At 39.2% G+C, this 20,749-nt stretch overlaps 1 protein-coding gene across 4 annotated transcripts in view; it reads left to right on the top strand.

Moving 5' to 3' along the window:
• The first annotated feature begins 279 nt into the window (after positions 1–279).
• The window catches only part of CTNNB1 (catenin beta 1), a 41,895-nt gene continuing 21,425 nt past the window's right edge, over positions 280–20,749 (top strand). For 3 of the 4 annotated variants that reach the window (XM_047739679.1, XM_047739672.1, XM_047739663.1), the window contains exon 1: positions 280–474. The gene's annotated coding sequence lies outside the window, so the exon portion shown is untranslated. Of the gene's footprint in view, positions 475–11,132; positions 11,145–20,749 lie in introns of those variants that run through there. The other variant, XM_047739689.1, reaches the window with a different exon arrangement.

Here is a 20,749-nt window from a genome sequence, read left to right as displayed (position 1 = left end):
TAGCCTGCGGGGTTCCGGCCTCCCCGCCTCGAACCACTGCGCCCTCACGGGTCGCCACCCAGAGCCGCTCCGCAGGACAGCCTCCAGTCTCTTGCCCCGGGAGCTGCAGGGGAGCGCGCGGGCGCCCCGCCCCGACCCGGGGCGGTGGGACGGTTGCGGGCGCTGGGTGGTGCGGGGACTACTTTCCGCCGCTCGTCCGCGCCCCGCCCCTTGTCCTCGCGCGGCGGAACGCTCCGCGCTGCGCCGGTGGCGGCAGGATACAGCGGCCACTGCGCGGCTTATAAGAGCTCCTTGTGCGGCGCCATTTTAAGCCTCTCGATCTGTGGCAACTGCGCTATCCCGGCCCTAGGAGCAGAGAGCGAGGGGAGGCGGAGACGGTGGAAGGTCCGAGGAGCAGCTCCAGTCCCCGCCGAGCCGCCACCGCAGGCCGAGGACGGTCGGACTCCAGCGGCGGGAGGAGCCTGTTCCCCTGAGGTGCTTGGGCGCTCCTTTCCTTACCCTTCCGGGGCTGCTCCCGCTCCTTCTTCGGAGCCAAACTTCGTCGCGGGCGCGCGGTCCCGGCGGCGGCTGGGAACCGGGCCCGGCGCGGCGCGGAGGCCTGGGGTGGGGAGCGGGGGCAGGGTGCGGGCTGGGGGCGCCGAGGAGGCGGTGGGGGCGGGCCTCGCCGGGGGGCGGGGGGGGGGCGCAGAGGGCGGCGGCCGAGGCCGGGTTCCGGTCGCGGTGCTCCTCGGGGCCCCGGGGTCGCCGCTGGCGGGGAGGGGGCGACGCGAGGGCGAGTCCAGGAGCTTGATGGCCGATGGGGGGAGGCTGTGGTTTCCGTCCGGGGCTCCGGCCGGGGACGAGTTTGGGGGAGGGACCCTGCGCCTCGGGATGCTCCGGACCGGGGTGGGGGTGGGGTGGGGACGGGGGTAGGGGGCTCCGCCTTCCCAGCACTAGCCGGGAGTTGGGGTACGGACTCTGGGCCTGGGACGCCACCCAGGTCCCATCTGCTGGATCGATAGGGCCAGTAGACTTTCTGTTCGGATTCCCTCTTTCGTTCTAAGGACGAATTAAGAGAATTCTTAAGAGATTTGCTTTTTTTTTTTTTTTTTTTTAATGCCCCGCTTATGTGAGTTTGGCACTGGCGCTTGTTTAGATCCAAGCAACTTTAAACCTTAGAGGAACCAAACTACTCGTGCAGGCGGTGGGATGCGTCAGTAGGGTTTGCACATATAAATCCATGTCCTACACCTATATTTTCTTGTATCGTGTGGGTGAGTGAAAGCGGCATGCAACGTACTGGGAGTCTTGATTTATGGCGGTGGGTGTGAGACCCTGGTAAAAAACAGGGGCGAGGGGCCAGGGCGACTGGCTTACGATTTCTTACCAAGTGAGCCGCGGGATTCAGCTCCTGAGTGCTTCGAGAATCTTGTTGGTAGAAATGATTTATTCAGATACTTTTATGGCAACTAAACATGATTTTTAGAGCACGTTTTCCTTTCAGCAGAGTGAATTTTTCACTCGATACGAAATTTACCAAATAAAATTCAGGTGTTGCAACTTTTATCAGTGTTTTGTCTCGGGAGAGGATTTTGAACAGAGACTTTGGAAGTTCTCAAAGCCTGCTTCAGAATCCGCGAAACTTAAAAGCTTTAGCAGTTGGGTGTAGTTGTTCCCTTCATTTTCTGTTCCCTTTTGGAGGGAGCATTGTCTCCATACTTTCTATCTTCCAGACATCTGTGGTCTCCCCTCCCCCCTGAGTTTGTGAGTGGTGAATGAAGAGAGACTGGCCTGCTGGTATGCAGAGGTCGGCAAAAGGAAATCGAGGAGTGGTTTTAGTGAAATGAGAGCTTTGTATCATGAATAGTGGTGGTTTAGACTAGACATCAACTTGAAGAGACGGCTATTCTTTGATAAAGTCTAGGCTAATGTTTTTCAGATCGCAGAAGTTACAAAACATTTTATGTGGAATTTAGGAAGCCATTTCATATTGTATTTGGTGAACATTGAGTACCTTTAGTTATGTTCGTGTTAACTCGTCTTCATCCTACAAAACAGTAGACATAGCTTGAACTGTCTTTACATAACGCTTGCCGTTAACTATCTGCTTAAATTAGTGACATAAACTTCTACTTTGGAGGCTGTTTTGGGTCAAAACTAAAGTTATTGTAGTATTTATTTTAATTTTCACATTTAAGCCCACACATTCCCTAGATTTAAAAAGAGTACCATTAAGGTTTACTGGAGAATATCGTTTTTCAGAATTTGCTTAATTTGCACCCAATATTCATTACGTTGACCCAGTCTTTGTTCTGAAGGCCATGTACAAGGACAAGGCCCTAAAGTGATTGCAACAGTAACTTGAAAAACTTGCAGAAGACTATTCTATAGGATTAAGGGAATCCTGAGATTATTCAAGCCTGAAGTCCTTGAGGGGGAAATAAAATGCACTAGGAAGTTTAGTATAGCATGCAACTTAGAATCCTTGTGGAGTCCTAAGCTTGAGTCTCTCCCAGAGACTGCAACAGTCATTTTAAATAGCTTTCAGGGAAAGCTAAGTTTTTAAAATAGGGTGGTTAATAAAAAATAAAACATTTACCAGTGTTCATGTGTCAAGTATTCAAGTTTTCTTTTTTTTGAATTAATTGTTGTTAGTTATCCTTTGCTAAGATTATTATGTAGAATAAATGTATATACCAATATTAAAACTCATCAAATTGAATTGAGTTTCCTATTAGTCATGACGAATAAAAATTGATCATATACATAACGTTTTTGTGCTTGTTTTCATAGATCCTTCCCTCCCCAAATAGGAAGGGAAGACATGAAGTAGGCAAATTTCTCAAAGGGTATTTTAGAACGTAGCACTTAAAAAACTATGTGCAGATACCTTTTTTATTGTTGGGAGGGTGGGAAGAGTAGCATAAATATTATTGAAACTAGGAAGGTAGATAATTCAGAAGTTTGAATATCTTTTTTGTAGTTGTAAGTAGCAGTGAAATTATAGCCCCCCCAAAATGGACTATCTTAAGTATATTTGGCCAAATGAAACTTTTTTTGTTATTGAAATGAAAGACTACGTCTGTTGAGTTATAACATCATTTTGTTTCTCTTTCATGGTTTAGTAGTTGTTGATATAATCAATAATTGCAGATGAGTAGGTGGTAAGTTTTAAGTTTGTACTTTGAACTTGGTTGGAATTATACTTGATTGCTAACCCAGGGTGGAAGGGGGGGTGAATGCTTTTTGTATAGCACAAACTTCTAATAAAAAATATTACAACTCTTGTGTAGTGCTTTGTATTGACTTGTGACATTGTTTTTGAAAACATTAGTTGTTTTAACGTTTTTCTTGGCAGTTCTCTTCTTGTTGGGAGTATGATAGCTTTTGTTGAAGTAGCTTGACTAAAAACATTTTTATGCCATAAAAGTAAATAGTAAACATAGCCTAGGAATTGCTTCTGATTATACCAGAGTGTTTAACTATTGTCTCCTCCCTTGTACCCTCATATAGAGGATACTGATTTGCAGAATGAATTTTCATTCTTTAACAGACAATTGTTTATGTAATATGTTCTAATTGTGTGATGGGTAACTAAGCTAATAAGCTAAAATAAGCATATCCTTCTCAGGTTCCATGAAGAGAAAATAATGTGGTTTGTGTTGCTTGAAAGTGAGTAGGAATTAATTTGTATAGCTTTTATTGTTTAAACTCAGGAGAAAGTTCTTTATTTCCTCTGTTTACCTAAGAATGCTGCTTGTGTTTTTGTTTCATGCAAGACAGAGCTTGACTCAGTTTGAAACCTAGATCCATCTGTTGAGGCCTGAACCCTGCTATCCTTAAAAGTATGTATAAAATCTACTTTCCCTGAAGAAAGATGCTCTTAACAGAGAAAGTCAGTCACCTTGGAATCTTTTTTTTAGCGTTTAACTGCCTTTCTAAATTTGTTAATTGTGGGCATCTCTTCTAAGAGACATTCCCTATCCCCCAGAGTCTCCCTCAAACCTTATCCAGCAGCAGAATGAGGAGTGTTAGGGCATATTTTCATTGCATGCTTTGGCCATGTTGAGTGCCCTCCAGTGGATATAATGTAATGCTTGTGATGTCCACCCCCCCCCCCCCCAGCAAGTTTATGTGGAATATTTGAATAGTTCTGTTCTGAAAGCATCAATCAAGAAACTGTTTGAATTCTAGAATAATTTATTCATCTCAATACCGGTCATTAAAAGATTGTCTTGAGAAAATGTCATCTCAACCAATATTTGTAGCAGAAAGATCAAAGTTAAATTAGGGATTACATTTAATGTAAGCCCCTTTAAGTAGGTTAAATATATCATGATGATAAAACCAAAAACTCACGGTAATAATTTGGGGGTGAGAGAGCATGTATTTAACTGTCTAATGAATTACAGAAACTTAAATTCTCAGGAAGAAGTCAATCAGATTGTCAGTGTGTCTAAAATAAGTGACACAGTAAAACACGAGTTAAGTGCTCAACTGAGTTATATTACCAAGGAATAGGTCTGTGTTAGGAACTAGGTAGAAACAAAACTAGCTCAGTCACTGTGTGTGAACTCTATACTGTCCTGGTTACTATAGACTCTTGTCATATAAGGCTGTGGGTGGTAATGCACTATGCCAATATTTTGCCCTTTAAATTTTTCAATAAAAACCTTTCTCCCTGCTCCTGTATTAAAGTACTTACATTTCTGCTAGTAATTTTTTTTTTTTAAATGAATATATTTGTTTCAGTCTGGATTCTGATTAGTAACAAGAGTGAAGTGTATTCTCAACTTTTGGAAGTCGAATGTTAATTTTGTGGAAAATTAATTAATTTAGACAAACTTGAAAGTGTTGCCTGTTTTACATAATGGGTGATTGAAGTGAAATAGAAAAGTGGACAGTAGGAAAGAAAAATGACAGTATCACTTACTGCACTATTTTGCTCTTGGAATTCATTGTAGTTTTTTGAAAATACTGATAATATTGACTAAGAAATATTGTTAGGAGTTGTTTTTGTTTTGTTTTGTTTTTTAAACACAGCAAGAATGCCTTGTTTTACACAAATGGTTTTCCGGAATGATTGCGTTTTTTTGTAATGGATCATTTTTGGAATTAGTAATGTTAAATTTGATTCTTGGTATTTGCATCATTTATTTTCTCTTAAGGTCAAATAGCTGCTGTTCGAGTTTTCCAAGATTTTTTATGAGAAATGAGAGTGGATTTGGAAGTTCTTTTAAAGAGTATGTGCATACAGCTTACTGGAGAAATTCTATTAAGGACTTAATTTATCTCTGAAATTGGCTGCTTGTCTTCATTACTATAACATACAACCTTTTGACATTCAAGATAAGTGACTAAAGTAAGATTGCTTTCATAAGCCATATAGGATTGGTCTTCTGTTACAGTGGTGATGTGGCTACTCAGTGTTTCTAGGACCAGGTGGCATAGGATAACTGGAACTCTGGAATACAACAAATTGGAGAATACAGATCCCTTCTAAGCAGACAGTCTTCAGCAGTTCCAGCTATTGTGTGGGAATATAGTTCATGTTGTCACATCAATTGATTTTTTTTTTTTCTTGAGAGAAGCAGGGAATCAGATTAATGTGCATCCTTTGATTTGCACATTAGTGAATAAAATCCATGTTTTAAGACCATATTCAGCACAAATTAAATACACCTACTGGCAGGATACTGCCAGTTTGTACATCTGCGGTGGTCCCATTTAGAGTACAGTTCTTTATGATAATATTTCTATTATATGACAGGATGATACGAATCTGTGGGTTCATACAGCATAGGAAATAAGATTATTAAACTGTTAGGGTCATGTTTAGGCCCTTAGAAAATGCCTTCTATCACTTGATTATACATTGGGAACTTAAAAGCACTTTTGTGTTATTTGTGAAATCTGGGAAACTCACACTTTAGTTTAGGAATTATAGTTTTGGTGAAGGAAAAGGAGAAATAACAACTTGGTTATTTATTTATTTATTTTAAAGATTTTATTTATTTATTTGTCAGAGAGAGAGAGATCGCGAGAGTGAGCACAAGCAGATAGAGTGGCAGGCAGAGGCAGAGGGAGAAGCAGGCTCCCTGCTGAGCAAGGAGCCCGACGTGGGACTCGATCCCAGGACGCTGGGATCATGACCTGAGCCGAAGGCAGTGGCTCAACCCACTGAGCCACCCAGGTGTCCCACAACTTGGTTATTTAAAAAGCATTTTTTTTAAAGATTTTTTTTCTAATTTATTTATTTGACAGAGTTCACAAGTAGGCAGAGAGGCAGGCAGAGAGAGAGGAAGGGAAGCAGGCTCTCTGCTGAGCAGAGAGCCCAAAGTGGGGCTCAATCCCAGAACCCTGGGATCATGACCTGAACTGAAGGCAGAGGCTTTAACCCACTGAGCCACCCAGGTGCCACCTAAAATGCATTTTTAAAAGACATTTCAAAACTTAATCTTTGAAGACACTAAAAATGCTGGACATGTTCTGGCTGCATGTACGTAATCATGTCAGCCTGAATTTTATTGATGTCTTTAGATCATGTCCTGGTTTTTGTCTGAAGTCCACACTTTTTAACATACTGTTATCAGACCAAATCCAAAACTTAAAAGCAAAGTTTAGATAATGAAAAAATAATTGAATATAAGTTTTACTTAAATTAATGGCATGCTGTTTCTTGGTTAGAATATGTTTATGCAGGCAGTTAAGTAGATTTTGGTTAAATCTTTTGTCCTCGGTTAAAGTTTTTCATTTCTAGATTTAGAAAAGTTGGGTGTTTAGTCCTCACGCTACGTGTTTAAGTGACAGGCTATGTGTGGACTGAAAATGCAGTGCATAGGGCAACATTGGTTATAAAACGGAGTATCTTAGAATAGTGCTACAGTTATATGATATGGTATAGAATACAAACAACTGATCTTTGGACTTTTCACAAAAACATTTATCTCACAGGTGCTAACTCCTTGCCCTGTCCCACTGTTCCCCATTTAACTTTACAAAGCCACTGTAAAGTTTCTCATATAATATTTCAGAAATTTCCTGCCTCTGATTTCTTATGAACTTGTTGAAAAGGCTGCTCCCGCCCCAGCAGTTTAAATAGTGTGAACAGCTGGATGATGCTAGGGTGAAAATGCTTCATGGCACTTCCCATTTTCTCCCGTATTTATTTCTGTCTTTTAATTTCTTCCCTAAGGTTTCCACAGTTTTACTCGTGATTTCATAATTCACGTGTTGCTGTACAGATATTTTCCTTTTAGCTGATTTGTAACAGATAGGTTAAACAATTAGTTAAAAAGTTGGGTGGGGGGGAGATATTTTTAACCTGTTTAAGTTCTGTCAAGTTCATCAGTTCTCACGGCATACAAACCATATCTGTGATAATAAATCTTAACCTGAAATGCTGGTAGCTGATCTGACTTGGAAGTAAAAGATGTGCAAAGGCTGAAGGGTTAGTTTAATAAGCTTCTTTTATTAAAAGGGTTTTAGGATAGCTGAAATAATTATGATGTATGTATGTATATACATATGTTTTATTGTACATTTTTCATATAAAAGTGTGAGAAGTTAGACTTACTGCAGAATTTCTTGGGAATGCAATTTGAAGATCTTAAATGATTGTAGTAATTTGCTGCATTAAGGGGTGATTGTTGTAAACTTTTTTTTAAGTATAATTAAGTGGTTTGGGGGTAAGGATGTAGGGAGTGAGTCTGTCTTTGAAGTTTTCCGTATACTAGATGAGTGCCATATGTGTAAAACAGGAACAAGGGTTTCTTGGAAATATTTTCCAGTCTAACTGTGGAGGTTTCCAAGTGGCGTTCTGTTCTACTGTATAGAAAGTGCTGGCTTAGACAGTTAAATTCTTTTTCTGAACTACTGAAAGATTGCAGCAATGTCACACATTACTTTTATCTACCTAATAGTTCATTTAGATGCAAAAGTAGACATTAAATGTTACAGGAAACATAGAATAGAACTCTTTGGATAGATTAGTAAGTTTAGTCTATTTTCTGGCATTTTGCTTAATTCTACGGTTTGGTTTTTAAGTCCAGCTATTTTATTATTTTTATTATCTTCTGTTGGAAAAGCCACGTGAGACTATGAAATTAGGTTTATATTGTTATAACTTCTAATTACGAATATTTTTTGTGATCCATTCATGTTGTGAAACTGTTATTCTTTATCTGATTGTTGTCCTTTAGGTCACTATTTCCTGCCTTAATTCAGCTGTTATTTTTCGTCGGTCCTGAATCAGAGTGCCAGTCTTTCTATTTCCCATAGAATAAGAAATAAGAGGCTAGAAAGTTTAAGAGATTAAAAGTCTGGAATACCTCAAGATTGGGGGGGGGTCACTCATGAGGCAGAGAAATGATAGTTTAATTGGTATTGCTCAAAAGTGGAAGCTGGAAAGTACTAATTTTTTTTTTTTTTTTAAGAATACTTAATAATCATGCTTGAAGAATAGCCTGACTATATGCTAAGGGGCCTCAGGTTTCTCCCTTTGCCGTTATAACCCAGATCATATTACATTTCTCTAGAAAGCTCAGAGACAGGAAGACTATTTAACCTTCTCCGTTCTTCAAATGAGTCCCCTCTTGCCCCTCAGAACCTAAGCAGGAACTCCTTCACCACCCTATCAGTCTGCATCTTTAAAATGGAGGAAAATCGTATATCCTGGTCAGAGGCCAATCCTGGCTCATGCCTTTTCAAGAACTTTGTTCTTTTAGTTATACCTGACTTCTTTATATTAGTCTTATCCCTCCAGATTCTAATTCCATTGCTTTTTTGGTTTCTGTCCTACCTTTTATCATCCTCCTGAAATTCACTCACTATGCCTTCTATAACTCATAGTCATCAGCATACCCTTTTATTTTCAATATATTCTGGGTATGTTGCCTTCTCTTTCTTAATCCCACTGTAACCTAGCCTCTTTCTTGATAATGCTACTTCCCTTGCAGCTCTCTCAGTATCTTCTGGCACACCTTTTACTACTAAACAAAGAGGTAGAGAAAGTGTCTCTGTTTCTCATTGTCACATCTTGACCATTAGTTTCCAGAATTTCAGACTTTTTACTCATCCCATCAAATTATGCTACCCACTACCACTCTTTATTTTAGTCATCTGCCAACTTTCCTGAGGAGGTATTGAGATGTCTGAGAAAAAAATAAAAAGTAAGGAGGGTCATCACCCTCCTTCATTGAGACACCTTTTTTTTCTTTAAGATTTTATTTATTTATTTGATAGACAGAGATCACAAGTAGGCAGAGAGGCTGTGGGGCGGGGGGGGGGGGGGGGGGGGGAGTTGGGAGGGATCACGACCCAAGCCGAAGGCAGAGGCTTTAACCCATTGAGCCACCCAGGCGCTCCCTTGAAACACTTTATTAGCCTGGCTCACTTTCTTCTTTTTTCTGTCATAATTCTTGGTGGTAATCAGTGTCCAAGTAGAATAGTGCTACTCAGAATGTCATCTGATCTGAACTGTTCGTTACTAGTATGGATTATGATAAGGGGTTTGTGCCAGAATATAAATCACCTGTCATTAAATTCAGTGGTTTCGTGCAGCTGACTTTTTGTAGCAAGTCTTTTTTGATAAAGGCCGCAGGGTGTTGATTTACAATCTGGCACAAGCTCCTTATGGTGTCTGGTCTGGCTCTTTGAGGAACATTGATATAAAAAATGCTTCCAGTAGTCTGGCCTATTGGTTCCTTGATTTCTTTTCCAGTGCTCTTATTTTTCAGTCTTAATTCATCCACATGTTCCCATTTCATATCCTAGAATACCTTGTCTTTCACCAATAACTGTATCCTCCCCAATCTCTTTTCAGGTGTCCCACTGTTGTATTCCTCTAGTAAATACTTCCAGTTCCAGCAGCCCTTCACCTCTACCAGAACCTAAAATCTATCCATCTAAGCTTTTCAGTATCCCTCACCCTCACTTACACCCAGTTGAAATTTCATGTTGAATCATAATCACTTTCTTAAACATACTCTCAACAACTTTATCCTTCTCTGGCTTTATGCCCAATGGTCCCTGGTTCACCCTCTTTTAGGACTTTTTCTTCTATTTCTCAGGCAACACAGCACCTCCTCCCTATCCTCTCTCATCTAATGCCATTGCTTTTCTGTTTCACTAAGCATACTGAATAATTGAAAGATTACCTGCATGCTCCCGTATCTGTGACTGTGCTCTTTCTCTTTCACTGTGGATGAACTGTAGTATTCCAAAATAAGGACAGACCAGTTCATTTGTGTACTAGATCCCATTCCCTTTTGGTCTCAAGAGTAATACTACTCTTATTAGTCTCCCTTCTTTTGCATCTTTGGTTTTTCCTTCTCTACTAAGCTCTTCCCATGAGCATACAAACATGATTATTTTGTTTATCTCATTTTAAAACAGTTTTCTTCCTGTCTCCCCTTTCACCTACCACCTACACAAAATACCTTGAAAAATATGCTTATATTCACTCTCCATTTTCTTTAAAACCCTTACCAGCAACCACTGTCAGAAATTTCCAGTCCTCATTTCATTTAACCTATTAGTAGCATTTGGCACAGTTGGCTTGAAATGCTTTTTCTTTGGCTTCTAGGCCACTGTGCCTGCTAGCAGTTTTCTTCATACTTCACTGGTGGTACCTTCTTAGTCTCCTTTGCTTTTTCTGTTATTTCTCTGATCTTTGTTGATGTGGCTGAGAGTTTAGCTTTAGGACTTCTCCTTTTTTGTTGTCCGAATACCCACCAGTCTTACTGCTTTAAACAGATAACGTTTGCTTGTGGATAACTTCCAAATTTATATCCCTAGCTTGAGTTTTCCCCCCTGAACTCTAGATGCTAATATCCAGCTGTTTTGAAAAAAATTTGGGGTGTCTAAGAAGCATTACAAACTTAATACATCTAGAACTGAGCTCCCAGTTTCCTGTAAGACTGCTTCTCTTAGTTGTTCCTAAATGCACCTGATTCTTTCCAGTTACTCAAACGTCTAACAATATTGTTCTTGACTCATTTTCTGTCACACAGCATATCCAGACTCTGTCTACAAGTCATGTCTGCTTTCCCTTTCCAAAACCTAACTGTTTTTTTTTGCCATAGCCATGCCGTTGTGATCATTTGCCCAGATTACTGCACAGGCCTTCTAACAGGTCTCCCTGCTTATACCTTTGTTCCCCTAAGGTGTATTCTCAACACAGTAGCTAGAGTAATCCTTTTAAAGCAATAGATCATGTAAATTTTCTGTTCAGAAACCTCCAGGTGCTTATCAACTCATTCAGTAAAAGCACAAACCCCTCTGATCAGCACTCTCTTTATCACTTAACTACTTTCCTTCTCTTCTGTGACACTTAACGCTTTTCCTCCAACTGGTCAAGCACGCTTCCGTATCATGGCTCACTTCCTTACCTTTTTCAGGCCTTTTTTTGCTGTCCTGTTTGAAATTACAGTCCTTGCCTAACTTCCTATCTCCTTTCCTGCTTTATGTTTCTCTTTAGCCCTCATCACTCTGTAACATAATAGATAACATAATATTTTATTTGTTTTGTTTTGTTATTTTCTTCTTTCTTAGCCTACTAGAATGTAAACTCCAGAAAGACAGGGATTTTTGTCTCTGACCTTGGCTGTTTTCTTCCTATTGCCTACAGTCATACTGCATAGTAGTGGACTGGTAAATATGTGTTACCACCTCATTTGGTTCATTCCCAATAGCATATAGGTATATTCCAGACCTTTTCAGAGATGGTTTCTTCTTGTCAGTTATGGCTCATGTTCAGATGCCACTTCTACATTGAAGTCTTTTCTGTTCACTCCTTTTTGTTTAATCATATTCTCTTACTTGGTTTGTGGCACTTACTTATACTCTGAAGAAACATTGTTTACTTGTTTTTACTTCCTCTCCTGGTTTTCTCTTAATTTTATATCCCTGGTATCCAGAAGTGTGTCTGGAAGTTAGAGGTGGTCAGTAAAGGTTGTTGGCCGGGTGAATGTTCTAGAATTGGACACCATTTGCTTTCCTCCAGCTAATGCCCCATTTATTTGTCTGTTCCATTTCACAGTGTGTCCCTATCTTATGGATATGTCTCCACTTTCCATCTCCCTTTCCAGTTCATGCTCTGCTTGAGTTCATTATTGGACCTGCATGTGGACCAACCATATGGATACTTTTCAGCTTTATTCTTGCTGGAAATACCCAGCATTTGATATTTTTATTTTTATTTTTTTCTTTATTCTTCCTATAACAGCACTCACCAGTAAAAATTTCTGTAGTAGTGGGAATGTTCTGTATCTATGTTGTCTAGTATGGTAGCCACCAGCTACATGTGGTGCTTGAGCATTTGAAATATGGCAATCTGAAGAACTACATTTTTAATAAAATTAAATGTAAATGTAAATAACCACATGTGACAAGTAGCTATTGAATTGGACAGTGCAGTTCTAGAAATACTCCCCCCCCCAGCTGTTTTTCCCTTCATTGCGCTAAACGCAGTATTACAACCTAATTGCTCAACCCAGGTACTTAAGATTCTTCTTGAATTTCTCTTACCCAACTTCAATTCCTCTCATTTATTACAGCCAGTCTGTTGTTTCTATTTCCAGAGTATTTTTCCAGTGTAGCTGTTTTTTTGTGCGTAGTGCTACTGCCCTAGCTTAAGCTACCACCATCACCTTGACTATTTGCTATAATTTCTTTACAGGTTTCCCTTCATTATTTCTTGTCCCCTTTTCAGTTTTTTCCCATTATAACCAAAACCAGCTTTTAAAAACTCAGTGGGATCTCGGGGCACCTGAGTGGGAACTCAGTCAGTTAAGCATCCAGACTCTTGTTTCAGCTCAGGTCATGATCTCAGAGTCCTGAGATTGAGCCCTGCCTTGAGGTTCATGCTCAGCAGGGAGTCTGCTTGAGAATATTTCCCCATCCTTCCTCTCCTTACCTCCCACCCCCTGCCCTTGCACACTTGCACTTGCATGCGCGCAAGCGCGCTCTCTCTCTCTGTCAAATAAGTAGATAAATAAAATCTTTTAAAAAGTGGGATTTTGTTATTCACCACCTTATATCCTTTCATGGACTTTCAGTAGCCCTTAGGGAAAAAAATGCGTTCCTTACCAAAGGCTAAAGAACGCTACAGGATCTGGCTATTTTCAGCCTCATCTCATTGCACTCACTTTCCCATTGTAATTAAACACTGGTCTCAAGGTTTCATTCTTAAAAGTGATCAGGTCTTCATGACTGGGCTTCTGCACATGTTACTTCTGTTTCTGGAATGACCCTGCTTTGCTCCTCATATTGCTGTCTCTTTTGCGTCATTCTTCAGATCTCAGTTTTTGAAGGTTACCTTCAAGAAGCCTTTGGCCACTATAACTAGGACCTTCCACTTGTCCTTATGTCATTCTACTCCCTTCTCCCATTTGTTACTTATACACATAGCTCTTTTTTATAATTGTTTATTCAGTAATCTGTCTCTCTCCCTATCAAGGATGCAAGGACCATGTCTGCTTTAATCGCTACTGTCTAACCAGAGTCTGTTACACCTTCTCACATGTAGCATTTGCAAACATTTGTTGAATAAACAAAATCTAACATATGTTTTATTTATGCCATTGATATGGCTATATCCTTGAACTTTCAGTAAATGAAGGGATTGTGGGGGAACTTTCTTTTGGAACAGAAACTTGATTAACATCACAAATTGGCAAATTGAGAAAACAAAGAACATAATAGCCAGTGAGGCATTCATATATACCTCCAGGTTATGACTCATTTGTTGGTGTATTTTGGGGCTTAAAGTAGGACAGAGATTTAGTGCTATTCCTTAAGTATTTTTGTATTGAGATAATGAAAGTAGTCACATCTTGAAAATAAAAGCTTCCTATCTTACTGTACTTTCTGTAATACTCTGCTATTCTTTCTAAATATGAGAGCCTGATGATTATGAAACCTGTTACTACGGTAAGGCTGCCAAAAGCAGCAAAAATATCCTTCTGTTTGGGAGAGTAGTATAGAAGGTTGCTAAAGATTATTAAGAATCGGGGGCACCTGGGTGGCTCAATGGGTTAAAGCCTCTGCCTTCGGCTCAGGTCATGATCCCAGGGTCCTGGGATCAAGCCCCGCATTGGGCTCCCTGCTCAGCAATGAGCCTGCTTCCCTGCTCTCTCTCTGCCTGCCTCTCTGCCTACTTGTGAACTTTGTCAAATAAATAAATAAAATCTTTAAAAAAAAAAAAAAAAAGAATCGGGGCACCTGGGTGGCTAAGTGGGTTAAACATTGACTCTTGATTTCAGCTCTCATCATGATCTCAGCATCCTGAGATCAAGACCTTCGTGGGGCTCTGGAGCTTAGTCCACTTAAGAGTCTCTCTCCCTTGCTCTCTGTCCCTCCCTGTTTGTGCTCACTATTTGAATAAATAAATAAAATCTTTTTTAAAAAAAGTTACAGTAAGTATTCATGTTGTCCTTATGAAAGTTGTTTCTGAAAAGAGCTAACCCTGTGGTTATTCTGTGGAGTCCCATTTGTTTTATTATTTAACTTGAGTTGCTGATGGTTATATACATCAGTTGGATCATATGATTCATCTACGGCTGTAGCCCCTTGCTGGCAGTAGCATTGTTGGCAACATGTATGACACATTAAACATTTAAAAATGCTATGCCAGTGTCGTATCCCAGCCCTACTGGGTTACGGAACTGTGGGGATGGAGTGGAGTCCCCCCCCCCTTTTTTTTTCTCAAATTTCCAGGTTAGAATCAGCAAAGATCTGATAGCCAGTTTAAAGGGTTCTTCAAGCAAACCTGGAGTTCTTTATAGTAAAAAAGATTTTAAAAGGCATACATATATTGAGGCCTAATTCTGGTTTCATCCATACCTGGAATTAATGGCCTGAAATATTTTTCCCAAATAAATGGTCTTGTGGCTTTCATATGTCATTTGTTCCTGTTTTGTTTTTCACATAACCTATTTTCTGTAGGTACAGGCAAAAAGCAGTATGTGACCTCTCAGCAACCTGTTAACTTACTTAATTTAACCCTTTCTGTTACTGGTCTTCACATTTAGGATTAATTTACTTAATTAAAAATGTAAATTCAGGGGGCGCCTGGGTGGCTCAGTCCTTAAGCATCTGCCTTCGGCTCAGGCCATGATCCCACAGTCCTGGGATCAAGCCCCACATCATGCTCCCTGCTCTGGGAGCCTGCTTCTCCCTCTCATTGCTGCTCCCCATGCACACTCAAACACACTCTCTCTCTGTCAAATAAGTAAAATGTTTAAAAAATAAATGTAAACTCAGTTGCATTTGGTTTGTTCTCAGTGAAAGTATGTAATTGGTGAGGGAATGGGCAACTACTGTCCTCTACCTGTTTTTGTATGGCCTGAGGACTGAGAATAGTTTTTACATTTTTTAATGGCTGATTAAAAAGTCAAAAGAAGGATAAGATCTTACGACATGTGAAATTACATGAAATTGCAAATTTGCGATTTTCATGAGTAAAGTTTTATTGGAATACAGCCATGCTTGTTTGTGTGCACATTGTCTGGCTGCTTTCATGTTATAATAGAGTTGAGTAGTTGCAACAAAGATCTTTTTTAAGAAACATATTTATTGCTGGAAGTATAGCTAACATACAATGTTGTATTAGTTTCATGTGTACAACATAGAGATTTCACATCCTGTACATTACTCACTGCTCATCATGATAAGCATAGTCACCATTTGTCACCATACAACGGTTTTACAGTATTATTATATTATTGTCTGTGTTTCCAATGCTGTACTTTTAATCTCTGTGATGTATTTTATGACTGGGAAAAATATATATATATATATAAAACTGGGAACTTGTACCTCTTAATCTCCTTCACCTATTTCACCCATTCTTCTCTTGTTCCCTCTGGCAACCACATGTTCTCTGTATTTATAAATCTTTCTGCTTTTTTTTTTTTTTTTCATTTGTTTTTAGATTCCACATACAAGTGAAATCGTATGGTGTTTTTCTTTCTTTGTCTAAGTTTGCTCTGCATAATTCTCTGTAAGCGGTCCTTCCATGTTGTTATGAATGGCACCGATTCCTTTGTTTTTTTTTTTTTTTTTTTTTTTAAATGGCTGATTATGTCCCCTTGTGTGTATATATATACCACATCTTTATCCGTTCATCTATGGATGGACATTTAGGTTGCTTCCATATCTGGGCTATTGTAAATAATGCTGCAGTAAACATGGGGTGCATATGTCTTTTCCAATTAGTGTTTTTGTTTTCTTTGGATACATACCTAGTTTTGGAAATACTGGATCATATGGTATTTCTATTGTTAATTTTTCGAGAAGAACCTCCATTCCATAGTGGCGCACCAGTTTCCACTGCCACCAACAGTGCACAGGGGTTCCCTTTTCACCACATTTTTGCCAACACTTATTATTTCTTGTCTTTTTGATACTAGCCATTCATTCTGGTTTGTGTCAGGTGATATCATGTTGTGGTTTCAGTTTGCATTTCCCTGATGATTAAGGATGTTGAGCATCTTTTCATGTGTCTGTTGGCTATTTGTAGGTCTTCAGAAAAATGTTTATTCAGGTCGTCTGTCCAGTTTTTAGTTAGATGTTTGGGTTGTTTTGGTGTAAAGTTGTGTAAGTTCTTTATACATTTTGGATACTAATCTTTATTTGATATATCATTTGCACATATTTTCTCCCATTTGGTATATTGTCTTTTCATTTTATTGGTGGTTTCCTTTGCTGTGCAAAGCTTTTTATTTTGGTACAGTCCATTTTATGGCCTACCGAGGCTAAAATAATTATTATCTGGCCCTTTACGAAAAAGTTTGCAGACCTCGGTTTCAGATGAGGTATGTTCTTCATAAATGAACCCTTCATGTTCTTTAAAGGCATTTAAGAAGTCTCATAGGTTTGTTTGTTGGTTATCTAAGCCTTTTTATTTTATCTCATTTGTCTTACCGTCTAGTTTTTGAACATCTTTCTTATTGGCACCTTTAGCCCATCAACTATTTAAAAGCTTGGTATGTGCTAAGCACTTTCGATACAATAAGAAAATAAAGATACAGCCCCAGCTCTCACGGAGTTCACACATTGAACTTTTTTTAAGCGGAAGGTTATTGCTAAGAGGTATAAAGTAACACATTAATTACTTCTAGAATTCTTTGAGTCCATTGTTGCTAATTCTTCCCTTAGCCGATCTTAGAGGTTAACATCTGGAAACTTTCTTGAAATAAACTATTTTGTCTCCTTGGCATAATAAGCTTGTGTTTGAAAATTTTGCATTTTCTTGTCAGCCGCAGTGCCATCTAGCTAGGCACAGAATCAGTATGAAGTAGTAGTGATTTGCATCTTAGTTTTTATTTATTTATTTATTTATTTATTTTCCTGTAGTCACTCTTCAAAGAATGTAGTTCTTTTTTTTTTTTTTTAAAGATTTTATTTATTTATTTGACAGAGAGAAATCACAAGTAGGCAGAGAAGCAGGCAGAGAGAGAGAGGAGGAAGCAGGCTCCCTGCTGAGCAGAAAGCCCGATGTGGGGCTCGAACCCAGGACCTGGGATCATGACCTGAGCCAAAGGCAGCGGCTTAACCCACTGAGCCACCCAGGCGCCCCAAAGAATGTAGTTCTTTTTGCTGACCTTTCTCTTGCATTGATCTGCAACATTGTTAAATCCGAATTGCCTTTAGCTTTTGGGTGGGATATATGATATGATTAAAAGGGCTGGAGCGCCTGGGTGGCTCAGTGGGTTGAGGCCTCTGCCTTCAGCTTGGGTCATGGTCCCGAGGTTCTGGGATTGATCTCCGCATCGGGCTCTCTGCTCAGTGGGGAGCCTGCTTCCTCCTCTCTGTCTCTTCCTGCCTCTCTGTCTACTTGTGATCTCTGTCTGTCAGATAAATAAACAAAATCTTAAAAAAGGGGGAGGCACATGACCCTGAGCTTAAACATTAGACCTGGATTTGAATTTTAACTGAGCAGTTTGTTAGCTATACTCTTATATTAACTGCTGCTCATCAGGCTTTTAATCTGATAATTTGGGGGAATGTTGCCTACTTCACGAGGTTTCTGGGAAGATTTCAGTGGGGTAACATTAGACTCCGATCTCAAGTTACTAAGTGTTGCTAAGTACGTCAAAGGCAAAATTAGATGTTTACCTGATGTTACAAGGCAACATCTTAAAATAATGCTGTAAAACAATATTCAAAATAAATTAATCATTTCTGGCATTACTTTGTGGTGTAGTTGATTCTTAGAGTAGTGCCATTTTAATAGAACAAGAACTGAATGAAAATCTCTATTAAACTACTAAAAATTGGAAAATTACTTGTATAGTTAAATAAAATGTTACTTGTCTAATTATATAAAGTGCAATGTTTGATTTTCTTGCTTTTAGAAAACATTATTTTTCCAAAGAATTTGGGGTTTTTTTAGTCTTTTTTTCCCCCTTGTGGTACTAATGGTTGGCTGAGAAGGTTCCACATTCTTTTGCAGAAAGTCTTTAATAGGCCACTTACCTTTCTTTTTTTTTTTTTTTTTTTTAAGATTTTATTTATTTATTTGACAGAGAGAGATCACAAGCAGACGGAGAGGAAGGCAGAGAGAGAGAGAGAGAGAGAGAGAGGGAAGCAGGCTTCCTGCTGAGCAGAGAGCCCGATGCGGGACTCTGTCCCAGGACCCTGAGATCATGACCTGAGCCGAAGGCAGCGGCTTAACCCACTGAGCCACCCAGGCGCCCCGCCACTTACCTTTCATACATAAAAACATTTCCTTAATGTTAGTATCACTGGCTAACACATATGGGGCTAAATGATATATTTTCTTGGACATGTATAATTTCTAATACATTGTATTACTTATATAAATTTAATTCTGGGAATGTATGCCAAAAAAATCTTAAAATATACAAATGCTTTGCATAACAAATATGTGTTGAATTTTTTTCCCTAAAAAAATTCATTATTTTTAATGCCTACAAACTATCCCTTCTCACTTGATTTAGTTTATAGTAGCTTCCTGATTGATGTCCCTGCTTTTCTTTTGGCCTCTCACCATCTTTTTTATCCATAGAGATACTAGAGTGAACTTTAAAAGGCCTAAATCAGGGGCGCCTGGGTGGCTCAGTGGGTTAAGCCTCTGCCTTAAGCTCAGGTCATGATCTCAGGGTCCTGGGATTGAACCCCACATCAGGCTCTCTACTCAGCAGGGAGCCTGCTCCCCCCCCCCACCTGTCTCTCTGCCTGCTTGTGATCTCTCTCTCTCTCTCTCTGTCAAATAAATAAAATCTTAAAAAAAAAAAAAGCATAAATCACAGTACATGCACCTCCAGTGGCTTCTTAGTGCACTTTGTATTTTATTCTGTATCCTTATTGACCTGGCCGTTCCTCTTTTCATAGTTCCCTTCTTGTTACACTGGTGACCTTTTAGTACCTTTACCAAATAGCTTACCTTCCTTTCTACTTTTTCTCTGCATGAAATGTTCTGTCCCATCTTTAGTTGACTGGTTCCTCCTCCTCTGCCCAAATGTTATTCCATCATCCCTCACTCTTACCTAGAGTAATCTTCCTCCTCAACCTGTTATTCTGTTCTCACCTTGTTTATTTCCTTTACAGCAGTTCTCGCTCTTTTAAATTGTTTTGTTTTTATTAACTTTCTAATTGTAGAGTGCAAGCTTTACTAGATGTGTGACCTTGACTCTCCCACTCTCTAATTCACTGTTATTGCAATGCCAGTAACATGAAAGGTGTTAAATATTTGTTCAGTGAATGAAAATACATCCCATTTAATAGATAAATTATTTTTTACTCATTCCCTTGTTGACGAGCATTTGTGTAATTTCCAGCAATTTGTATGACTGCTTCACTGTGCAGACCTTTTAGCATACTTCTGTGAATATTCCTGCATAATACATTTCTGTTTTAAAAATGAGATTTTAAAGTAAGAGAGTATTTACACTTATATTTAATGGGTAGTGCCAACTTACCCTCCAGAAAATTTCTGCCAGTTTAACTACAGTTAACTCTTGAATAATGAGACTAGGGGCATCAGACCCCACACAGTCCAAAGTCTGTGCATAACTTTGACTCATCCAAAACTTAACTTGCTAATGGCCTACTGTTGATAGAAAAAAAAAAAAAAGCCTTACTAATAACAGATGATTAAAAAATTTTTATATGTTGTGTGTATTATATACTGTATTCTTACTGTAAAGTAAGCTAGAGAAAAGAAAATGTGAAGAAAATCATAAGAGAAAATACTTTGATTACAGTACTGTACTATAAAAAAAAAAATCCATGTATACAAGAAATAGGTGTTGGCAAGGATGTGGAGAAAAAGGAACCCTCTTGCAGTGTTGGGTGGGAATGCAGGGTGGTGCTGCAGCCACTGTGGAAAACAGTATGGCGTTTCCTCAAAAAATTAAAAATAGGATTACCATATGATCCAGTAATTCCAGTACTGGATATTTACCCAAAGAATACAAATACACTAATTTGAGAAGATATATGCACCCTTATGTTTATAGCAGCATTATTTACAGTAGCTAAACTATGGAAGCAGCCCAAGTGTCCATTGACCCATAACTGGATAAAGATGTAGTTGATATGTGTAATGGAATATTACTCGGCCATAAAAAAGAAAGAAATCTTGCCACTTGGAACAATATGGAGAGAGCATAATTCTAAGCAAAATAAGTCAGAGAAAGACAAATACCATATGATCTCACTCATGTGGAATTTTTTTTTAAAAAATGAGCAAAAGGGGTAAAAAAAGGACAAACCAAGCAACAGACTCTTAACCATAGAGAAC

This window comes from Lutra lutra, chromosome 1 (genome assembly GCF_902655055.1).
Source record: "Lutra lutra chromosome 1, mLutLut1.2, whole genome shotgun sequence".
Taxonomy (NCBI): Eukaryota; Metazoa; Chordata; class Mammalia; order Carnivora; family Mustelidae; genus Lutra; species Lutra lutra.
The sequence above is the reverse complement of the archived record's forward strand: the minus strand, read 5'-3'. Positions and strand labels throughout refer to the sequence as shown.